Raw genomic sequence first — 8,521 nt, 5'->3', positions numbered from 1 at the left:
GTTGGCTAAGATTAGAATGGACTGAAAGGTTTCTTTATGAGTTTTTTTTTTTAATATTTATTTGAGAGAGAGAGCATGTGTGTGAGCAGTGGGAGAGGGAAAGGGAGAGAGTCTCAAACAGACTCCCCACTGAGCACAGAGCCCAACACAGGGCTTGATGCCACAACCCTGAGATTGTGACCTGGGTTGAAATCAAGAATCGGACACTTAACCAACTGAATGAGTCACCCAGGTGCCCCTTTAATGAGTTTTAATATCAAAACTACACAGCATAATTAGAATTTGTTTTATTCTCTGTTAATAGTGCAAAGTTTTCTTGGATTGTTGGCTTACTCTAGATATGATTTTGTGGAAACCCAGCCCTTACAATATTAAAAGAGCTAAGTTTTGTTCACAACTAGGTAACCTTCTGTAACTGCCTTTAAAATCTTTGTCACTTGAATTAAATAGATAATTGAGTATTATTTTATATTGGTCTGTGATCCTATTAGTCAAATGTTCAAACCTTTTGACATTTTGGCAGCCTCCCAAAATTAAATTCTAAATGCAGGGTTTTTTTGTTTGTTTGTTTGTTTGTTTGTTTGTTTTTTGCCTTACAGTAACTTTGAGATTTCCCACAGGGTCCCTGGAAAGTCTCAAAGGACTTGTACTTCACCCTCTAAAAGAGAGATATTAAATTAATTAGATTTATTTGGTATGTGAAGTTACATGGAGGCATTGTCAAACAAGTGGTGATAAACCCTTTAGATTATATTTTTATGGATGTATGTTATTAATTAATATAATAGTTCTAAAAACTGTATGAAATTCCTAAAAATCTGATATGTCCTGGCATAATGTTATCAGTCATAATTCTAGTTATTATCTTAAAATGCTGTATGTCACAGAAATAACCAAATGTCCTTGTTAATTCCATTACAATGAACTCTTACCAGGTCTTTCACCATAGACATTTTAAAGCCTTGTCATTTACAAGGAGTTACTGCTTTACCCTAAGGCTTTTGCAAAAGTGAGATTCACAGTTCAAAAGATGAATTGGCAGGATGCTCCATGTTTCACTAAACTAGTCTGTTAGTCCTGAAAATAGGTCAGTTCAGTTAAGGGGTTTTGTCTCATCAAGATGTGGTGATGCGAGTGGGCTTCCAAAGTTAGACCTATATGGTGCCAGCAATTAGTATTTCAAAAGAGGCATTCCTATGAAAACAAAAGAAAAACAATGCTTATTGATTGGAGCAGACTATAAATCTTCCTTAGTCCTGAGGGAAGCCAATTGGTATGATTTCTAGATGTTGGACTGGAAGCAACATCAGATGGGAGTAAGAACAGGCAATGGCAATTGGATACATTTTCCTGGTTTGCAGTATGAATGTCTTGTTGATCTTTCTGAGTGACTCACATAGCAAAAGGCACAAAAGTTATCCATTCATGAGCTGTTGTGGTGAGTTCCCTCAAGTTTATATAAAGTTGTCCAGCTTTAGTTGGCAGGGGGAAAAAGCAACCTCTGTTCCTAGTGACTTCAAATCAGAAGGGTAGGGAAAAAATTGAAAATGTTAGTTTGAAAAAATGTAGCCAGATGTATGAGGAAGCTAAAAGAATTTAGTCTCCAGTCCAGTTTATGGGTAAATAACAAAATGTTAAAAACAATAAATAGGTCTAGAATCTAATAGCCACACATGTGCAATATAGTTTCCCATTGAAACATTTTTTTTCTTTCTATAGTCAACTCTATCACAGATAATCTGAAACCAAATTATTTGCATAATCAGTCTACTCTCCTTACACTTGGCCTGATTATTTAGGTAACTGCAGCAAAAATAGTGATTAATCATATAAGCTCTTTTAAAGTTTGCTTTTATAAGGAATCTCAAGTTAGACTTCAAAGCCTCTTGAGGTTAGAAATCCAAGTTAAGGACTTGCCATTAGACTTTGCTAAATACCTATAGATTTGGGATGATTCTTCTCTTCTCAAGGTCCCCAAAATATCCTGAGGTGCCTGATCCTATCAGGAAGTGACCTTCCTTACTCACTTGGTAAGGATTTAAGGACCCAAGTGAGCAAGGATACAGGCCAATTTTCCAAAGGGGATTTATTGGCTCCATAAAGTCAACCTTAGTTCCTTAAACTGTCTGGTCATATACTATTCTATGCACATTGTTCTCAAAGAGAACAGTCCAATCAAAGTCTTGGTAATATAACCAATATTTCCAGGTGTGTCCTGCTATAGGAAGAACATATTTTCATTGAACTTATGCAAATAACTATATCACCATGAAAATAAGACTACTCTTTAAGAGTTTCTGAATTCTGGAGGAGATAAGTGGAAAGAGACAATAATTGTTTCATTTTGTTCACAAAGGTATAATTTCCCAAATTACTGTAAATCATAGATAGCTTAAGAGAAAAGATGAAAAGGCATCCTTAAATCTGGAAAAATAAGATGTTATTTATTTTAAAATAAATTATTTTATTTTCAAACCAGCAAATGTTTGAAAGAAAAAGTCATACAAAACTACAATTATCTTCATGAATATATTCAGTTCCACATATTTAATTCATGATGATCTTGACCTTTTGTTAGCAGTTGTGTAAAGCCTTCAGCTTCACAATTAGAGTTCTGTAAATTCTTACTCAGTTCAATGGTATGATTGGAAAGTTATCAAAGCTCTGTACTTGTTAGAGTCCTTTCCATGAATCTCCTTGAAAAGTATCAGAGTAAAACAATAATTATCTTTAATGACAAAAGAAAAAATGGACATGGTTTAAAAAAAAAATCCCATAAGACTGTCAGCAGATTTTTTAGAAGAAACTGTGCAGGCCAGAAGACAATGGCATGATATATCAAAGTGCTGAAGAGAAAAACCCATAATAAAGAATATTCTGCCAATAAGATTATCATATAGAATTGAAGGATAGAGAGTTTCTTAGACAAGTAAAAGAGAAATTCATCACCACTAAACCAAATTTAAAAGAAATGTTAAGGGGCTTTTTCAAGGGGGAAAATGGCATAATTAAAAGTGAAAAAAATTATTTTTAAAAATTTCATGAGTAGGGCAGCCCAGGTGGCTCAGTGGTTTAGCGCCTACCTTCAGTTCAGGGCCTGATCCTGGAGACCCGGGATTGAGTCCCACATCGGACTCCCTGCATGGAGCCTGCTTCTCCTTCTGCCTGTGTCTCTGCCTCTCTCTCTCTGTGTGTCTCTCATGAATAAATAAATAAAATCTTTAAAAAAATTTTCATGAGTAAAAGCAAACATACAGTAAAGGTAGTAGATCAATCACTTGTAAAGTTAGTATGAAGGTTAAGAGACAGAAGTAAAATTAATTATATCTAAAAATTAGTGTACTCAAAAATATAAATATTACAAAATATACATAAAACATGGAAGGGAAATAAAAATGTTCTTTTACTATGTGTTCAAATTTAAGTGACCATAAACTTAATATAGAATGGTATATATGAAAAATATTATATATAAGCCTCATGGTAACCACGAACCAAATCCTATAATAGATATAGAAAAATAATAGAAAGGATTCCAAGCATAACACTAAATAAAGTTATCTATTACAAAGAAACAGAGCAAAAGAAAAAGAAACCAAGAAAAATTGCAAAAGCAACCAGAAAACAGGATGGCACTAAGTACATACCTATGAATAATGACTTTAAATGGTCTGAATGTTCCAATCAAAAGGGATAGGGTGGCCAAATGGATAAAAGAGAATAATAAAAAAAAGATCCATTTATACACTGTCTACAAGAGACTCACTTCAGACTTAAAGAATACATGGACCAAAAATGAAGGCATGGGAAGAAGATATTTCATGCAAATGGAAACAAAATTTTAAAAAGTCTAGGGTAGTAGTACTTATAATAGACTATATAGACTTTAAAAGAAAGACTGTAGCAAGAAAAAGGACATTGCATAATGATAAAAAGGGATCAATCTAACAAGGGGGTTTAACAATTGTAAATGCCTATGCACTCAACACAGGAGCACCTAAACACATAAATAAAATATTAACAGACATAAAGAGAGAAATTGACATTAATACAATAATAGTAGGAAACTTTAACACCCAACTGACATCAATGAATAGATTATCCACATAGAAAACTAATAAGAAAACACTAGCTTTGAACAACACATTAGACCAGATAAACTTAACAAATATACACACATAAAACATTTCACTCAGAAACAGCAGAATACACATTCTTTTCAAGTACACATGAAGCATTCTCCAGGATACATCACATGGGCCACAAACAAACCTCAATAAATTTAAGAAGACTCAAGTGATGTCAAATATCTTTTCTGAGCACAATGGACAGAGAGAGCTTTTCCAAAGACATACAGATGGCCAACTGACATGAAAAGATGCTCAATCTCACTAATTATCAGGGGAAAACAAATCAAAAACACAATGAGATACCATCTCACACCCATCAGAATGCTTAGTATCAAAAAGATAAGAAATAAGTGTTGACAAGGATGTGGAGAAAAAAGGACCTTCATGTACCTTTGGTGAGAATGTAAATTTGTCCATCTACTATACAAAACAGTACGGAAGTTCTTCAAAAATTAAAAATAGGAATCACATATCCAATAATTCCACTGCTGGGTATTTACCTAAAGAAAATGAAAACATGGGAGACAGGCAAAAAGATGGAAGAGTGGGGGGGTCCTTGTTTCATATGGTCCCCTGAATTTAGCTAGATAACTATCAAACCATCCTGAACACATATGAATTCAACCTGAGATGTAAAGAAAGAATGGTTGGATCTCTACAAATAGAAAACTGACTGCTTTTTTCAAGAGGCACAGAAAGCCTTCATGGAACAAAAACCTCAAACAGCAAAGAGTTTACACTGAGTCCGGCTTCCTGGCAAGGGGCAATGCAACTCCACCCAGGCACAGACATAACTGAGAATCAGCAAAGAACCCCCCAACCCCCCAACCCCCCACCCCTGGCCAGAAGACCAGCTGGAAGAACAGGTGAACAGTAAGTTTACTGACCAAACAGCACTGGAAAACTCCAAAACTGGAGGAAAGAAGTATCTAGAAATCAAGTTTTTCTCTTATTATTCATTTATCTTTCAGGTTAAAATTGTCCAATATTTTTATCTTCTTTCCCTGCCTCAACTAGTTTCTTATTTTACCAACTCTTCATTTTTAAATCTTTTTTAACTTTCATATTTTACAGTTATAGATATATTCATTTTTGGCTTCCTTTCTCTGTATTCAATTATATATATATATATATATATATATATATATATATATATATATATACTTTTTTTATATAATTTTGGAATCCAGTATCTTCTAACACACCAACCAAAATACACTCAGTACCAAGTGGATCACCCTATTTTGTCCACTCTTTGAGATTATCTTCTCACTTACCCTTTCTTTTCCCCTCTTTTTACGTTTCTCTTTTTATGTTTGTTTGTCTTTGTATTTTTTCTTTTATTTTCTGATTCCTGGCCTCTTCAGAATTGTCTAGCATGTATTTTGCTTGGGTCATGGTTGATTTTTTTGACCCTGCTCACTGGTACAGCCATTCTGCATTGGACAAAATGATTAGAAAGAAGAATTCAGGGTTGGGAACATGGAGCGAAGGGAGTCGATTCAACGGGGTTCTGGGCCAGGCTATGGAGCAGATAAATGAGCTGAAAGAGAAGGGCTAAAAGGCCACCCTGAATGTGGGCAACAGCGATGATGTGCTGCAGTGCTACTCTGAGGCCGTTAGATCCCCAGAACCACATGCTCTACAGCAATCGCTCCACAGCCTAGCCAAGAAAGGGGACTACCAGAAGGCTTACGAGGATGGCTGCTAAACTGTGGACTTAAAGCCCGGCTGGGGCAAGGGCTATTCGAGGAAGGCTGTGGCCCTTGAGTTCTTAAACCGATTTGAAGAAGCCAAGCGAACCTACGAAGAGGATTTAAAACATGAAGCAAATAATCCTCAGCTCAAAGAGGGCTTACAGAATAGGGGGCCAGGTTGACAGAACAGAAATTCATGAACCCTTTCAACATGCCCAATCCGTACCAGAAATTGGAGAGTGATCCCTGGACAAGGATGCTGCTCACTGATCCTACCTACCAGGAGCTGATAGAGCAACTAGGAAACAAGCCATCTGACTTGGGCACGAAACTGCAAGATCCCCGGGTCATGACTACTCTCAGCGTCTTACTGGGGTGGGAGGAGGAAGTTGCAACACCTCCCCCGCCTCCACCTCCCAAGAAGGATACCAAGCCAGAGCCAATGGAAGATCTTCCAGAGAATAAGAAGCAGGCTCTGAAAGAGAAAGAGCTGGGGAACGAAGCCTACAAGAAGAAAGATTTTGACACAGCCTTGAAGCACTATGACAGAGCCAAGGACCTGGACCCCACCAACTTGACTTACATGACCAATCAAGCAGCCGTGTACTTCGAGAAGGGTGACTACAGTAAATGCCAGGAGCTTTGTGAGAAGGCCATTGAAGTGGGTCGGGAAAACCGAGAAGACTATCGACAGATTGCCAAAGTTTATGCTCGAATTGGCAACTCCTACTTCAAGGAAGAAAAGTACAAGAATGCCATCCATTTCTATAACAAGTCTTTGGCAGAGCACCGGACCCTGATGTGCTCAAGAAATGCCAACAGGCGGAGAAAATTCTGAGGGAGCAAGAGCGGCTGGCTTACATAAACCTGGATCTGGCTTTGGGGGGGGGAAGAACAAAGGCAATGAATGTTTTTAGAAAGGGGACTATCCCCAGGCCATGAAGCATTATACAGAAGCCATCAAATAGAACCCAAAAGATGCCAAATTGTACAGGAATCAAGCTGCCTGCTACACCAAACTCCTGGAGTTTCAGCTGGCACTCAAGGACTGTTGAGGAATGTATCCAGCTAGAGCCAGCCTTCATCAAGGGGTACACTGGAAAGCAGCTGCCCTGGAGGTGATGAAGGACTACACGAAAGCCACGGATGTCTACCAGAAGGCATTAGATCTGGACTCCAACTGTAAGGAGGTGGCAGACGGTTACCAGCTCTGCATGATGGTCCAGTACAACCTCCACAATAGCCCCAACGATGTGAAGTGACAGGCCATGGCTGACCCTGAGGTACAGCGGATAATGGGTGACCCAGCCATGCAGCTCATCTTGGAGCAGATGCAGAAGGACTCTCAGGCGCTCGGCGAACACTAAAAGAATCCTGTAATAGCACAGAAGATCCAGAAGCTGATGGATATGGGTCTGATTGCAATTTGGTGATGACTTGCTCATCGTCCACTTCCCTTCACCCTCATGTAGAAAGAGGAGCTGGGACTGCGGCAAGCAGCACAGAGCAGAAGGGAGAGCAGGGGAAAGTGAACAGCTTCTCTCTATATATTTATATAGACTATGTGGAAGACACAGAGACTCCTACTCATGTCACTCCCACCGCCGCTGCCTCTCGGCCCTCCCAGCACACGTATGGTCTCTTCTGCTGCCCCTGCTGCCTTCTGTTCCCTTCCCCAACCTCAGTCACTGTCTCAGCTGCTCTCCTATAGTTGGTTATTTTTTATTTGGGGCAGTGGGCATGTATGAGGAGGCGGGGGCTGTTCTTCCCAACCTCAGGTCCCAATTGTCCTCCTCACATTGTTAACTCCACATGCCCTTCTCCAATAAAACAAGCCAGTTAGGTGTGGTTATACAAAGAAAAAAAAAGAAGAAAAAATCACCAAAAAAAAAAAAAAAAAAAAAAAAAAAGAGCCAGAGGTATAACACTCTCCGCCACAGATCTAATGGATATGAATTTAAGCAAAATGTTGGAGTTTAGGATTACAATTATAAAGTTACTAGTTGGGCTTGAAAAAAGCATAAAAGATTCTAGAGAATCTCTTAGTGCAGAAATGAGATCTAATCAGGGCAAAATTAAAAATACTTTGAGATGCAGCCTAAACTGGATGCTCTAATAGCTAGGGTAAATTAGGCAGAAAAGTGAATGACATAGAAGACAAGTTGATAGAAAGGAAGGAAGCTAAGGAAAAGAGAAAAACAACTAAGCCAATGAGGAGAGTTTCTGAGAAATAAGTGATAGTTTGGGGGGGAAAATAACATCCATATTATTGGAATTCTTGAGGGCATGGAGAGAGAGGTCCACAAAGTATATTTGAGCAAATAATAGCTGAGAACTTTCCTAATCTGGGGAAGGAAACAGGCATTCATATCCAAGAGATAGAGAAGATCCTTCCCAAAATCAACAAAAGCAGATCAACACACTGACATATAATAATGAAGCTTGCAAATTTACAGATAAAGAGAAAATCCTGAAAGCAGCTCAAGACAAGAGATTCCAAACATACAATGGGAGAAATATTAATTAACAGCAGACCTATCCACATAGACCAGGCAGGCCAGAAAGGGCTGGCATGGTACATTCAAGGTATTAAATGAGAAAAACTTGCAGCCGAGAATACTTTATCCAGCAAGGCTGTCTTTCAGAATGGAAGGAGACATAAAGAGCTTCCAGGATAGACAGAAACTAAAAGAA

At 38.2% G+C, this 8,521-nt stretch overlaps 1 pseudogene; it reads left to right on the top strand.

Moving 5' to 3' along the window:
* Window positions 1-5,655: 5,655 nt before the first annotated feature.
* On the top strand, window positions 5,656-7,260 carry LOC140625972 (stress-induced-phosphoprotein 1 pseudogene; annotated as a pseudogene).
* Window positions 7,261-8,521: the final 1,261 nt, after the last annotated feature.

This window comes from Canis lupus, chromosome 3, assembly GCF_048164855.1.
Source record: "Canis lupus baileyi chromosome 3, mCanLup2.hap1, whole genome shotgun sequence".
Taxonomy (NCBI): Eukaryota; Metazoa; Chordata; class Mammalia; order Carnivora; family Canidae; genus Canis; species Canis lupus.
This window is presented reverse-complemented; position numbering and strand designations above follow the sequence as displayed.